Source organism: Equus przewalskii, chromosome 25 (assembly GCF_037783145.1).
Source record: "Equus przewalskii isolate Varuska chromosome 25, EquPr2, whole genome shotgun sequence".
Taxonomy (NCBI): domain Eukaryota; kingdom Metazoa; phylum Chordata; class Mammalia; order Perissodactyla; family Equidae; genus Equus; species Equus przewalskii.
In genome coordinates this window covers 22,540,317-22,556,336 of record NC_091855.1, presented here as the reverse complement: position 1 = coordinate 22,556,336, position 16,020 = coordinate 22,540,317, and the positions used below count along the sequence as shown (strand labels likewise).

General features: G+C 45.5%; 1 protein-coding gene across 6 annotated transcripts in view; it reads right to left on the bottom strand.

The window, feature by feature from the left end:
• ADCK1 (aarF domain containing kinase 1) overlaps positions 1-6,612 on the bottom strand; it is a 138,562-nt gene extending 131,950 nt beyond the window's left edge. For 2 of the 6 annotated variants that reach the window (XM_008536595.2, XM_070593290.1), the window contains exons 1-2: positions 6,484-6,599; positions 3,360-3,534 (exon numbers count right to left, since the gene is read on the bottom strand). The gene's annotated coding sequence lies outside the window, so the exon portion shown is untranslated. Of the gene's footprint in view, positions 1-3,359; positions 3,535-6,483 lie in introns of all 6 variants that reach the window. The other 4 variants (XR_011532806.1, XM_070593289.1, XM_008536602.2 and 1 more) reach the window with 3 other exon arrangements.
• Between the last annotated feature and the right edge of the window lie 9,408 nt (positions 6,613-16,020).

The window sequence follows — 16,020 nt, the reverse complement described above, 5'->3', positions numbered from 1 at the left end:
CACCTGCAAAAAATATCAGCCTGGGTGCCATTTCAAAAATGCAGTTTTCTGAAGTCCACCCCCTGACCCACCGAATCACGAACTCTGGGGGTGGGCTCAGGAATCCGCATTCTAATAAGATACTGGGTGATTTTTATGCAAGCTGAACTTTGACAACTACTCTTCTAAATATTTTCTTTTTAATAAGGAGAGGCTTCATGTGTTCAAATTCATCAGTGAAATCATGCCCAAAAAACAAGCCTTCTAAGTTTATCCTACCCACCCCCAACCCCAGGTGACTGCATTCATCCCACAAGGGTGACTGCAAACAATTATTTTTAAATAAATAATTTAAGAAACTCATTTCTTTCCCTAAACACAAATGCTCTGGCCCAACTCCTGGGATTAGTTCCTAACTCTGCCAGAAAGGGGTTTATAAATAAAAAGAATAAATTAAAACCTTGCTTTGTAGCATGCTGTTTACCGTCTTTATATCTTCTTTATTTTATGAAAACCTTCCTTTCACTATCCCTCATTCCTTTCCAACAAGAGAGCACAGTGGTTGAGAACGTGCATTCCAGAGTCCAACGGGCCTGGGTTTGAGTCCCGACACAGTCACTTACACACTGGGCAAGCAGGCTAGCTGCTGACTCTCTCTGAATCTCGTGACTGTGACCTCTCCTATAAAACGGGGATGACGACAGCAGTGCCTACTTGGCGGGGTGGTAAGGAATGAGGAAATCATGCAACATGTTTAGCAAGGTGCCACCTACACAGTAAGAACACAATAGCAACTACTATTATCACCAACACTGTTGTTGTTTTTATTATGATTATTTCTTCACCCAATGCCAGGTTTTGGTAAAGGATCTTATTAGTCCCCTGCCTGTCAGCTCCCAGAGGACTTCTGCATGCCCCACTTCTAAAATCCTGGCAGGCCCCCTAACTCCACCTTTCACCTTGCTCTCTCCACCCTCGACCTTTAGTATTTTCTATCGAGAGGGGTGGCATGCTCAGTTCACCCTCTACCTTGTTTCTGCCAAGACATAGGTTCCCGATCAGACCCAGAAGCAGGCCTTAAATGAGGCTGAGAGCCCTCAGCTCATTCCACACCTTCCTTCTTCAAGATCATCAGTGCAAGAAGGTCCACGAGGGGGGATCCAGGGACCTTCCTGTGGGGCCTGCAGAGAAGCCATGTTAAGAAGGTAGTACGGAGCGACTGGTGGTTAAGAACTCAGCCTCTGGAGACAGGAAGAATCCTGGCTCTATTGCTCACCAGCTGCGTAACCTTGAGCAAGTCACAACCTCTTGGAGCCTCTGGGTAATATCAACAAAAGGGAGCGCCTGATAGTACCTACCTCATAGGGTCGTTGTGAGAACTAAATGAAATGCTGCTTTAACATAGTGCCTAACCTGCTCACCAAACCAGACTTCTTTATTGTTATTTTAAACATCATTTCTTCTCCTCTGAAAAGTTGAAGAGCTTATGGAAAAGAACTCCTAGCACCCAGAGGATCAGGATTTCGCATAACCTTATACAATTAATAAAGGAGGGGAGGGAGGCCATCATACCTTGCCTGAATGACTCAACCATTCCCCATTCCAAACACTTTTCCACATCCCATCCAACCCTCACTCTGCCACTGGAGCTAACAACATCCTAACCCACAAGAGCACTCATATCACTCCTACCTCCCCCCCACCCATCAAAAAGCCCAAATTCTCCACCAAGGCATTCAAGGCCCACCACATTCTCATCTCAACCCACCTGTCTAACTTCATCTCCCAAAAGATTCCTCCCCACTAAACCCATTATTATTTCTCTATGAAGCCGATCACTCAGAATGTGTTGCTCTTTCCTCTTTGGTCTTATTATGCACTGCCTTTATCTCTAATGATCTGGTCCTACATTTGCCTCTTCCACTAAAGGCAAAGGGTCGAGTTTGCTAATAAATAAATGAGTAAATAAGTCTGCTAATAAATAGATGATTGAATGAATGCATGAGTGAATTTTCCCCAGTCTATTCTCAACATGGAAACTTAAGTCCAACTACGCAGCCCTCAGCTCTAAACTCTCCAGGCTCCCACCTCACTCAGATGAAGAGCCAAGGCTTTGGCATGGCCTATGGGGCTCTACCTGATCTGACTCCCAATTCCCTCCAGGCTCTCAGGCCTTTCCACTTTCTCCAGTGGCACTGGCCTCCTTGCTATTCCTCAAACATGCCAGGCACGGTCCAGCCTCTAGCTTTTGCACTTGCTGTTCTCCCTACTTATAACATGGGTCAGCAAACTATTTCTGTAAAGGGCCATACAGTAGATATTTTTGGCTTCAAAGGCCAAACGTCTCTGTCGCAACAACTCAACTGTATTGTTGCGCAAAGCAAATAGCAGCCACAGACAAGATATAAAGTCTTCGGTGTGGCCTGGCCTGTCTGGCCCTCAAGCCATAGTTTACCCAACCCTGGCTTAGCACACAGTAGGTGCTCCAAAAGTATTTATGGAATGAATGAATCAATGAATGGATAAACTGTACCCCATGAGGCCTGTGCAGAGCCAGTAACAGCACAGGTCTCCAGGGGAGAATCACATACCCAGGGCTGACAATTCAACAGCCATCCTGCCCAGTCACCCCCAGCACCACCTCCCAGCCCTTGCCTCCTCTAAACCCCATCCTCCTGGTGCACCATCGCTAGTCTTGAGACCACCTCTGAGTCGGGAAGCAGCAGCGAAGCGGACATAACTCCCAAGACCCAGTTTTCATGCAAATGTCCTCAATAATAAAAGAGGTGGAAATTGAAAAACACCAAATAGTTGATATAGGAGCCAAACTGTATCTAAATAGACTGGAGGCCGGAGTTTTCCATAAGGTGTCACCGAGTCTTTAACATGCAAATGAGTTGCTTCCCTCCGGGTATTTTAAAAGACCCTGCCAGCCGTGAAATATGTCTGTCGATGAAAAACACCTTTCGTTATTAAATCCTTTGCTAATGAATCACCTGCCCTGTTCTGTTTACTTGTCTTTTTGACTTTCACCTGAGTTACCTCTCATAAGAGCACATTTGGGGGGGGGGGGGGGAGGTAGTGTCTGAGGCCACCAAGATCCTAAAACCTAATAATTAGGTAATAATATTAGCAATAACTAACCTTTACAAAGCCCTTTGCACTCATCATCTCATTAGATGGTCCACACAACCCAGAGAAGTAAACAAATATTGTTACCATCCCCAGGTATAAAGGAGGAACCAAGGATCAGAGAGGGTGAGTGGTTTGCCCCAGGTGACCAGATAATAAATGGCAGAATAAGAGCTAGGACCCTTCTCTTTACGGTACACGTTCTCCTTGACAGGGACTCAAAGACCTCCGATCACCAAAATTCTTACCTCCATTTACAAGTAACCAGATCAATCACTGTGGGCAGGGACCAGATTTCTGACCCTTTCCCCACTCCACCTCAAAGAGTGCCAGGCATGTAGAAGATGCTGCTTGGAGTCCTGGAAATCAACAGCGTGTCACAAGATCAACCAGTGCACCTCACCAGAAACAACCGATTCCAGTCTGTGAAACATTCAGGAGAGCTGTGTTATTGTCAGGTCAATTGAAATCCATCTCCCTGGACCTCAGGAAACACCCCAGCAGGTCATGAAACAAGGCAACAGGAGAGTCTGGAAAGTTCTACAAATGTGAAGTTGATGGTAAAACAAAAGTTCCATCCCCTGGATACAACTAAATGGGGAACCAAGCACATACCCTTCACAGAGGGTTTCGCCTTCTCAGTTACCACCCATTGGCAGCCTCCTCCCCATGCCACATTCCAGGACAATAAGCCTAGAAGCAGCTCTCCCAGCTTGGCACACAGATGAGAATGGCCACAGAGGAAAGTGTGGGGGATCAAAATTGGCCACCCCAAAATGTGTCTCTTTGCCTTGATAGAACAAAAGACTGAAAGAAACTTTGATCTTCCTCCTAACTGCCTAAAAGAATTTAAGATAGAAAGTCTGTCCCCAGGACAGGCCATCACCATAGATAACTCTGGGTATCCGTAGACTGTGATGGTCCTCACTAAGCCCATTCTTATCAAAGTTCTGTTCACCAAACATTTGTTTTTCCATCTCCATGTGAATTGCCTTCCTCCCCTTTGAAGTTCCAAACCACTACCACAACATCCTCCTTTGTCTTTAGCTGAAGATGATATTTAAGCTGGCAGCTCGGCCATTCTGAGAAGTTACCCAGTTTTCCTGGGTTTCTCCCACGTACACACATTACAAAGCTTTGTTTGATTTTCTCCTGTTATTCTGTCTCATGTCAATTTAATCTATAGCCCAGCCAAAAGGACCTAGAGTGGATAGAGGAATTTTCTTCCTCCCCTACAAAAGGAACTTAGGGCTCTAATTCCACTAATCTCATAAAGTGACCACAGCCTCCTCCCATTTCCTAGAGAGACTATTAGACAAATGAGCATTATTTCATCTGGTCTGCTCCCAAGGCTGGAAAAGATCCAATAATGCCCTTGGAGACAGTGATCAGGTGTTCAAGGAAACCCGGCTACTGATGTGGATAAAAAGCAAACACAATGAATGATACCATCATGTCTGAAGTCTGGAAAGATGCTGAGTCAATGCCTAGGGACCACCCAGTTGGCCTGAGCAGTCTTAGGACCTGCCCTGCCCTACAGAGAACCATGTAGTCCAAATGTAATCACACTCCTTTTCCTAGTATTTGATGCACAGAAGGTGCTTGAATCAATATTGATTAAATAAAGGAAGCTGACTGATGCCAAGATCCCAAAGTAGACGGGGAAAATAAATCTCACTCAGGCAAGGAAGAGAAATTCTCCACGCAGCGTCCTGGGAGAGGGGGACGCGGGGAGAACATGGAAAGCCAAGTGCAAAGAGCGAGCCGCAGTAAGAGAAGAAAAGTAAGTGAGCTTCCAGTAGGAGAGGTACAGTGCCAAGTGCGGAAACATCTCATGTAACTGGCACAGCGACATTCTGAGGTGCATACTCTTAGAGCTTCATTCTACAGATAAGGAAGTCGAGTTTCAGAAAAGGTAAGAAACTTGGCCAGGAAGCTAGTAAGTGATGGAGCCAGAACTTGAATACAAGTGTGTCTGCTCCAACCAAGAGAGCACAGAGCGGGCGAGAAGAGGCTTGCTGGGCCCTGAGGTGGGTCACTAGAGTCCCTCTGACATGGAAATCTAAACCCAGGAGGTTTATTCAGTGAGCTGGGGGGGAGGGAAGCAGGAGGGAATGGATGTCTGAACCAAGCACTGTTCTTATTTTACAGGCCCTTTGTCTGACAAGAAAATAAGTGTGTATCAGAAGGGAATAAAAAGTAAACTCTCCCAGTAGAGGTCAAGTATTACATCTGTGAGGACTGAGGGCTGTTGAGAAATGGCCAAGCAAATAGTGACACAATAAGACAGAATATGATGTAATCCAGGAAAAGTGACACAAGTGCAGACGACATGAAAATCTGTATATAAAGTAATGTGGGGGGAATTAACAGTGTACAAAGTAAGATGCACATGTTTACAATAACACCAAAAGTTAAAATGGCAAACAAGGACAGAAAGGCCCATAAGCAGGAGTAAAGAGTTGGTGCTTTAATTCACAGGATTTTTTCCTATAAAACAGTAGTTCTCAAAAGTATGGCCCCAGACCAGTAGCATCCTCACCTCCTGGGAACATGCTAGGAATGCAAATTCTTGCTGCGCACCACAGACCTACTGAGTCAGGCACTTTGGTGATGGGGTCCAGCATTGTGTATTGTAACAAGCCCTCCAGATGATTCTGATGCACGCTAAAGTTTGAGAACTACCGCAGTAAGAGAATGCTTAAAGAAAATGTATGAAGACACAAAGTCTAATTCACTTTCAAATATTTCTTGAGTGCCCACTAAGCGCCAAGCATCATGGAGGTGATCAATAAATACTTGTTGACTTGCATGACCTCCTAGTTAATGGAAAGTAAATGCCACTGAACCTGGGGATAGCGGTGTACTAGGTGTCTTCTAAAGGCTGCTCCCCATACACGGGCTGTCATCAGCACTAAGGGCCCTACAAGGCGCTGGAGTTAAGGGCCGCTCTGGGGCACGCCGCACGTCCAGGCCGAGGGCCGGGATATCTGTGTCGCCCCCAGCTCTTGCCCAGACCATGCTCCAGCCCCAGCCGCCTGCGTCTGGAGCCCACAGACCACCTAGGGGGTGAGGACATCTGGGTGAACCCTCCTCCAGCTCCGCGCCACCGAAGTAGCCAGTCCACGCTTCCGCCCACAAGCCAGGCTGGAGAGTCACCGCCGGGGGGCGGGGCACTGCCAGTCACCCAAACCACGTGACCGCGCGCTGGGCCCCGGGTGACAAGGTCACTGGCGGGGGGGGTTCTCTCCTAGCGGCCCGAGCAGAGGCGGGCGCCCAGAGTGTCCACACTGGCTCCCCTGCGCTCCACAAGCCGTGCGGCCCTGGGTGCCCGGGCTCTGCGCCGGCCTCCGAGGGGCTGCCCCTACTCACCCCGAGGGAAGCAGAGCCGCGGCGCCGGGCTTCCTGCCGCAGCCGGGCGGCCTGGGTTCGCAGGGAACCTGGCTCTCCTCCACCCTCTGATTGCGCTCAGTTGAGCCGAGGCGCCGCGCGGCCTGCCGGGACTTGTAGTCCTTCCTGGTTCCCTAAGCTGAGACGACTCGGGCCAAAGAACCACCGCGGTCCCCCTGGGCAGCTCCACTGGCAGGAGACAGAGGGATCACAGACGCTTTACCTGTCAGATGGCCCGGGCTGCGGACACAGAATCCTCCTGAAAACTTGTTTTCAAAAGGCTTTCCAAGAGGTCATAGCTTTCGCTTTCAGTGGAGTATGGAGTTGCGGGTTTGTGTATTTTAAATAAGGTATTAGGACAAGTAGACAAGGAAGAAATTTACTGACAGTTGCTGAATGGTAAGAACGTGCTGATTAATCTTAGTTATCTTTGGCCCCGTTTCACTCATGCATTGACCTCTGTTTATCGACTGTTTGTTTATACCATATTCTTCGGAGACATTCATCAGATGTTCATTCATTCTACAAACATCTCTTGACCTACTTCCCGGGGAACAGACATGGAGTGGGGGATTCATCTACAATTCAATACAATTCCAATCAAATTTCCAACAGGATTTTTTCTGGACCTTCACGTGCTAATCTAAAATTAATATGCAAAAACGAAAGACAAAGCAGAGCCAAAACACTCTTGAAAAAGAGTAACATGTTTCAAGGACTTGCCCTTCCATATATCGACATTTATTATAAAGCTATAAAAATTAAGACCATGTGGTATTAGTATAGGGATAGGCAGAAGGGGAAAATGAAACAGCCTAGAAAGCCCAGAAACAGATCCAGGTGTTAGTGCAATCTTGATATATGACAGAGCTGGCACTATAGACCAATCAGGAAAGACAGATTATTCAGTAGATAAGTTAGCACAATAGTTATCTGTTGGAACCCTAAGCACTCCACACACAAAAACTAATTCCAGGTAGATTAAAGATATTAAAAGGAAAAAGCAAAATCAGAACTTTCGAAAAAAATAAAGGAAAACATCCCAGGAACTCAGGGTAGGGTTTATTAAATGACATAAGCACGAACAAAACTTTGATAAATTTGGACTACATTAAATTTAAGAGCATCTCATCCAAAGGCATAAAGAAAGAGAAAAGACAAGCCACAAACTGGGAGTAGACCATTGTAGGATAGCGAGAGCAGTAGTATAGAGTTGCATAATGCATCCCCCACCATCTCAAGTTTGCAACGTATAAGTGTTAAGGTAAGAAAATGTATAATTTCCAAGTGATGTGAGAAGTGTTAGGTTAGAGGTATGAACAAAGAGGTATAGGATCCCAAAGAAGGGAGCATTCGTTTTGCCCGGGAGATTTTGAAATGCTCGGTAAACCAAGAACTGACTCGTAGGCTGGCAATTAAAGGTGGAATAGGGGCTCCTCAGGAGAATGGTGTTGGGGAGCAGCCTGGGCACAGGAAAAGTAAAATAAGAAAGCATAAAGATGCGATGGAATACAGTAAAACATATAAAGATATTTAAGTTAAAAATGGAAAATGTAGCACGAGAGAGAGTAAATATATTAAAAACTTAATATGGTTACTCTAATTGAACCTCAAGTTTAACTATGAAATTGTTACTAGCAGGCTGGCAGTTAACCCTGGGGAATGGGAATGGGGGAGGTGGGGCTAAAGTACTTTCAGTTTACACTCTATGCCCTTTTGTAATACTTGAAGTTTTTAATAATGAATGCTTGTGTAACTTTTATAATTTAAAAAAAAATTTTTTTTGAGGAAGATTAGCCCTGAGCTAACTGCTGCCAATCCTCCTCTTTTTCTGAGGAAGACTGGCCCTGAGCTAACATCCATGCCCATCTTCCTCTACTTTATATGTGGGACGCCTACCACAGCATGACCTGACAAGCGGTGCCATGTCTGCACCCGGGATCTGAACTGGTGAACCCCGGGCCACCAAAGTGGAACATGTGAACTTAACCACTGCACCATGGGGCTGGCCCCACTAAAATATAATTATTTTAAAATTTTTTGAATTTTAATTTAGCAAGACTTCCAATTCAATATGGTATGTTGAGTATACTCACTTAAATCTACTCCTTCCTGAAATCCCACAAAAATGACAGGAAAGGAATCAAAAAGGCATAAAACCCAAAACAAGCAAGTAAATGGCAGATAGGTGAAATCAAAAAATAAATGTGGGAAGCTCCAAAGCAGACAGGGAAATGAGGTCAGCCCCAGAAATTCTGATGTTAGAGTCTAGTCTGGGGTCTGGATCGCCATAATTCTTAGAAAGCTCCCCCGGTGATTTTCATGGGCAGCTTCGAGGCAAGGCTGTCAAGGAAGCAGCTGGTGTAGTAAAAAGTGGGTGGATTGAGAGCAGCGGTTCTCAGCCGCGTTAGAATCACCTGGAGAGCTTTAACAATCCTCCCCAGCTGCACCCTGGACTTCTTCAATCCATTTTCTGGGGCGGGACCCAGATGTAAGTATTTTTCTAGAGCTCCCCAGAGGATTTCAACGCACAGCCAAGGTTAAACACCACTTGAACTCTGTGACTTAAAGCAAGTTTTCCAGGCCAGCCCCCGTGGCCTAGTGGTTAAGTTCAGCGCACTCTAATTCAGCGGCCTGAGTTCAGTTCCTGGGTGTAGACTTACACCATCTGTCTGTCAGTGGCCCTGCTATGGCAGCAGCCCATATACAAAAAGAGGAAGATTGGCAACAGATGTTAGCTTCAAGGGAAATCTTTCTCAGCCAAAAAAAAACGCGAGTTTTCTAATTTGGCAAAGATTTAATTTCCTTCTTGGTAAGATGGTAGGTTCCTTCTTGATGGAAGGTATTAACTATTATCTGTCCTACATTCCTCAGAGGACCTTGTGAGGATCGAGTGAGATGGTGTGTGTGCTTTGGAAACTGAATATTGCTGTACAGATGTGTCCCATCACACTGAGAAGAAAATCCAAACTCTTTACCCAACCCCCCCAGCTTCCCATGGCCTGTTCCCACTCTTTCTGTCTCCAGCCTAATTTCCCACCCCTCTCTCACTCCACTCCAGCCATACCAGCTTCCTTTCTGTTCTTCAACCTGCCAAGCTGGCCACTGCTTTAAGGCCCTTACACTTGCTGTTCTCCCATAACTTCAAAGGTCTGCTCTGTCCTGGCAATCTGTTCCAATGTCACCCCTCCAAAGAGGCCACCCCTGGTCACCCTTATCTAACCACCACCACCTCCCTGAGACACCCTCTATTCCCTTACACTGCTTTGTTACAATACTCTTTAATACTTGAAATTGTATCCTTCACTTGTTTAGATGGCTTTAATCTGTCTCCTCCACTAGAATATAAGCTCTGTGAGAGCAGGAGTTTAGATCCACAGTACCTGGCACACAGTGGGTATTAGGTGCTGGGGATATAATGGTGAACAAAACAGGTGAGGTCCCCGGCCTTGCAGAGTGTCATTTGGCTGGGATGGGGGGAAGAGAGAGGCAAGAGACAAGCAAAGAAATAACAGCAGAGTTGCATGATGTAATGAACCCTGTGAAGGGAAGAAGCAGTGGGGTGTGGTAAAGAGTAACTGGATAGAGGTAGGAGATATCATCTTTGGATGGAGTGATCAGACAAGGTTTCTTTGAGGTAGCTGCAACCTGATGCGTGAGGAAGTGAGCCAAGGGGAAGATGAGGAAGTATGTTCCAAGCAGAGGGAACAGCAAGTGCAAAGCCCAGGGGTAGGAAAGAACTTAGTGTGTTTGAGGAATAGAAAGGAACCCAGTGTAAGTGAAGCAGAGAGAACGGTGTGGAAGGAGGTAGGAGAAGCTAGTCGGGACTGAGCCGTTGGAGGGCTCAGCGGTTTAGATTTTAGTCCGAGTGCACCAGGAAGCCATTGAAGAGTTTTAAATTGAAGTGGGATATGACTGGAGAAGCTAAATAGAAAAGGCACTGAGCAACCAAAGCCACAAAGGGAAGCAACTAAATTATTTCAGAATCTGCCAGTGTCCCAGTTGCATTTCTGGGGCAGCAAGGCCTGGGGTTGATAAGTTGAGTATTTAAAATGCTGTCCAAAAAGGGGTTCCATGCCGGATGCTGTGTGCCTTGTGCCATAAGTGGACCATCTGGGGGGATCATCACACAGCAGCCAACCAGAGGAAAAGCAAGAGAAGCCAAAGCTCGAGCTTCTTCCTTAAGCCAATGAGAAAAGATCACTGCAAAGGGAGTAATAAGGGGACTGTGTTCTGTGCAGGAGCAAGAAGCCTTAGGGCCTGTAGTAGTAGAAGCAGGAAAGCCACATTTGGATCCAAGCAGCATCCTAAAGGTGAGCAACACCCTGCAGGGATCCCATCCACACAAGCAGCCCCAGAAGTAAGCAGCAGCTAGAGGGCTGAAGCCTGTGTTAGCACTCGCCCAGGACAGATTATTCCAGCAGGATGAAGGCATCAATCCAGATCCAGGGCCAGAAGGTCAGGGTCCAGCTACCCCAGAGGGCAGTTTAGCATTTGCCTGAGGGTCTGCAGGCGAGTCCACACACCATATACATTTGCGGGCTGTTGGGGCACTTCTCCCTAGCCCCAGCTCTCACTGGGCTGCAGGAACACCATTCCCACACTGGGCCCCTTTAGACCTGGGGCGGTAATGGCTTCCTGCTATGCTAGAGCCCAGCTCCTTCCCCACTGCTTGTTGGTTCCCTTAACTGCCCACGCCTCCTCTAAACAGTCCACTCATTCAACACTCTGCATTTAAACCCTTGAACGTGACATCTGTTCCCCGCAGGACCCTGACTGCTGCAGCCACCTTGGTGGTTAGGTGGCTTTCCTCGTTGTCACTGCTACCATGACATTGGAAATCTCTCCACGTATTATGAACCAACACAGGAATCCCAGACCTCCTTTCAAAGTCCTGCAGTCCTCCCCACCAAGCCCTACAACTAGCAGGGGACCTAGAAATAGACACTTTGCAGCGGAGGGAGCCAGATTCTCCAGTTTTCCCTTAATGGTAGGAGCATCAACATCAACGTTCTATTAGTCAAAATCTCTAAAAACTCTCAGCCTCTTCTGAAAGAGGCAACATGGAGTCTGACAGACCTGGGTTTGAATCCTGGCTCCGCTACTTACTGACTGTGAGACCTTCCAGTTCCTCAGATTCCTCATGTATAAATAATAATAATAATGTGGAATAGTAATATCTGCCTCTCACACTTGCCGTAAGGATTGAATAAGACAACCTATGCGAGGGCTTAGTACATGCCTGGCACATCCTAAATAGATGCTCAGTAAATGTTAATTCCCTTCTCTATCAGGCAACTGGCAGGAGGAGAGGAGAAGCTATGAGAACAGTTAGAAGAGGTAAAGAGGCTTCTCCAGAAATGCCATACCACCTCCTTCAGTTCTCCAGTGGAGTAGCCACCGGCTGGTATAACAATGGACCAAGGCAGAAAAAAAAGAAAAGAACAACTCATCAGAAACCAGGCTTTTGTCAGAAAGAAAAAAGAAAAAACAATGCTCAAACCCAACTGCAGCAAGCAATTAGGGAACAATAGCTAAATACTTTCTATAATTAGAGAGAGAAACTGTCGCAAGTGATCAGAGTGCCTTTGTCTGCACTGACCCTCAACACCCAGAGAAGATCTTGGCTCATGTGAGATGGAGACTGGGGAATCTTTGTGTCTTTTTTAGTTTTCTTGAGAAATTAAATTTCACACCACCCTTCTGTTGCCAAGAAAGAAGAGCAGAGGAGGCAGCGAGGACCCTCTCACCAGAAAAGAAAGGCAATTGGAAATGTGACTCATGTCGAGGGCTAATTCAATCCTGAAAGAGGAAAGGGTCTTACAGCTTCCCCGCAGAGCTCCTGACACCCTGGTCCTACTCTGCTGATGGCGCAGGTGGGTGGGTTGGCATTTTTGGAGGAACAGGGGTTTGAAATCCACTTATCACATCCCTTTTGCCAAAATGTGAGGAGGAGCAAATTCTTATCTTTAACAATGGATATTCTGGACAAAAGCAAAGGAGAGGATATGCCCACAAACTTTAGTGCTACAGAATTGCTCTCTTGGTCTTGACACAAGGACCAAGCTAGATTCCTTGCCCCACATCTCTATGCCTGCCCAGGTCCTGCTCTTCTCCCAAGCCCCCAGCTTCCAAACTCTGGTCACCTTTTTCTCTTCATTCTCCTCAGTTCCTCATCGCTAACTCAGCCTATTGATACTTCCTTCTACATACACTCCCATCTTTTCCTTCCTCCCCATTCCTACCACACAAGCACTGTCAAGCTCCCCACGCATCCCATATCTAGACTTTTCTGCAGACTTCCATCTGGTCCCCTTCCTCCAGAAGCCTACGCTTCAAAGACATTCCTCAAAACACCACCTCAAACGCTCCATTCACTATGCCATTCTCTATGCTGAGACTGAGACTACACTGAAACTATGGTACAAGTGCCCATGAAGGTACAGTGGATAATTTTAGGTGACGTAGTACACCAAGTTATTGTCCTGCTGAGGCCCCCGTACCAGGCCAGTACCCCCATCACTCTGCTACTATGAGTGTTGGCTGCTAACAGCTCGAAACTGCCCCATTCTCTGGAAAATTGACAGAGCTGAAGGGAGCTGCCTCATTAGGAAATGTCTGGAAGGTTACACCCTCACACAGTCCCATATCATGCTTTCAGGAAGGTATTCTGTTCTTGTTTTTTTGTTTTATTTATTTATTTATTGGAGGAAGATTATCCCTGAGCTAACATCTGCTGCCAATCCTCCTCTTTTTCCTGAGGAAGACTGGCCCTGAGCTAACATCTGTGCCCATCATCCTCCACTTCATATGTGGGACGCCTACCACAGCATGGCTTGCTAAGTGGTGCCATGTCCGCACCTGGGATCCAAACCGGCGAACCCCGGACCGCCAAAGCAGAACATGTGCACTTAACCACTGGGCCACAAGCCGGTCCCAAGGTATTCTGTTCCTAAATGCTGGGTTGCTACAAACTGTTTCTTTGGGAGAAACCCAGGTCAGTCTTGGAAAGTCTCGAACACCTGCAGTTCAGTTCTGTGAGAAGGCCACAGAGACCTAGGTGTCTCCCACTGCCTTCCTGGAAGGAACAGCTATAGTGTCTGCTATGCTCCAGGTACTGAGCCACTATTAAGCACCAGGCCTTGTTTTGAGGATACTGACATAAATAAGATGATGTTCTTACCCTGCTGAGAAGCCCATAGCCTGGTGGGAGACAGATTATTATTTTTTTAATTTTACAATCAGTTTTAAAAGTGCTCTATGGACGTGTGTAAAGCAATACTGGGGGGAGGGGAGAGCTCCTCTGTTCCTGTTGCAGTGGAACATAATGGAGTTCAGGATTCAGCAGCTGGTTTCCAGTGTGGACCCTCCCACTTATTAGCTGAGAGACCCCAGGCGTGTCATCGATGGTGTGTGCTGGCAAAAAAGAGCGACTGAAATGCCCTTTAGAATACATCAACTTAATGGACATTGTCTCTGGGTAATAGGATTGCAGGTAGTTTTTATTTTCTTCTGTTTGCTTTTCTATTTTTAAAATTTTCCACAGAGAATGAGATCCTTTTGAAATCAGAAAAAGAGAATAAGTAAATTTTTTTAATGTGGTTTAATTCTCAGAAGCATGCTCCAAGGTGCTCTCTTTTAAGGCATATCTCCTCCCCCCACCTCCGCACTTTATCTACCTATTTATCTGTCTGTCTATGTATCTATCTGGCAGTCTATGTATCTACGTCAAAGGGTAGTTTTTAGGACTACCTGCTTCAAAATCATTTGGAAGTTTTATTAAAATGCACATTCCGGAGGCCGGCCCCGTGGCCAAGTGGTTAAGTTTGCGCCCTCTGCTTTGGCGGCCCAGGGTTTCACCAGTTTGGATCCTGGGCGCAGACATGGCACCACTCATCAGGCCATGCTGAGGCGGCATCCCACATGCCACAACTAGAAGGACCCACAACTGAAATATGCAACTATGTACTGGGGGGATTTGGGGAGAAAAAGCAGGGAAAAAAAAAAAAGATTGGCAACAGTTGTCAGCTCAGGTGCCAATCTTTTAAACAAATAAAATACACGTTCCAAGCCCTACTCCCTGGATTCACACAGTTCGGAGGGGGCCTAGAAATTTGTATTTTGACAAGCTCCCTAGATGATTCCTTTTTGCACCATAAGCATGAGAACTACTATTAAGGTAAATGAAGCATTCTATTTGCACTAATTTTCCAGATAACTAAGGCTCATCCACATATATAACTTTTTAAAAAGTTTTACACATTCTTACAAAATAAGTTTGCTGAAGAGAGTTATAAAAAAATCATTTATTTACCACCTCCTAGTACACAGATTGTGCCACTTAAAGAAACCAGGGCTCCTTAGAGAAATGACTCATTCCAGATCTGGAGATGGAAATGTATAAGATGATCCTGGAACATCTTATCATACCAGAAAGCATGGACGTTATCAAAGACTACTGCGGTTGGGTCAAAAGGGCTCAGAAGTCTATATGAAGACTCTCCCACTTGCTAAAGGTGGGACAATTTGACCATCAATCAGCTGAAAACATCAATGGATTGAAGCACATCAAGTATCTTTACCTCTAAGAGTTTATAATGATAATCAAAAAAAAAAAAATTGTCACCTCTGAAGAATGCTAGGAAACTAGTTATTTTTAAAACTGGTCTCTGAAGAGAAAGACTCGGGCAGTCATTCCCTCTTTCCTTTGTGATCTGTTCCAAAGAGTAAGCAAATAGCTGATGAAGGGACAATCCTCTTTTATGGAATTATTGCAGCTGAGAAATGGAAAAGGAATGATGGAATTAGAACATCACCAATTTGCAATTCCTAATGATTTATGGGTGTAGCAATGATCATAAATGGCTCCTAGCATCACAAGAAAGACCACAAGAACTTGGATCTTCCTGACGGAAGTAAACACCACCACCTGCGAAGTTACTTTGCCCCTCCCCCACCCCACTGCAAAAACCAAGCAAAACAAAACCTTGCATCTGATCAAGCCTCTAGAGCTAATGAAGAATTCCTAGGAAACAGGAGGAACAAGCTTACAAAGACACAAAGTTGAGGCGGTAGGAAACTCTACCAGGCAAATGACCTGGTTTCTTCAACAAAACATTGCATTTAAAAAAGCAAAGAGATGGAAAGGGAACCTCTAAGTAAAAGAGATACGAGATATATCAACCAATCACAATGGATCAACCTTATTTGGATCTTGATTCAAATGAGCAAACTCTCTCTCTCTCTCTATTGTATATATATATTCAAAAAGCAAAACTAAGAACACATTAAAAACATATAAAACACAAAAAATTTTAAGACAATCAGGGAAATGCCAACTCTGACAGCATATTTGATGATATTAAAGAATTATTTTTTTAAACTTAAGTATGATAACAGTACTGTGGTTGTGGTTTTTAAAAAGGAGTCCTATTTTTAGAGGAACATGCTGAAGTTTTCACAAATGAGATAGGATGTTTGAGATTTGCTTCACAATAATCCAGGGGAGGGAGTGGGAAA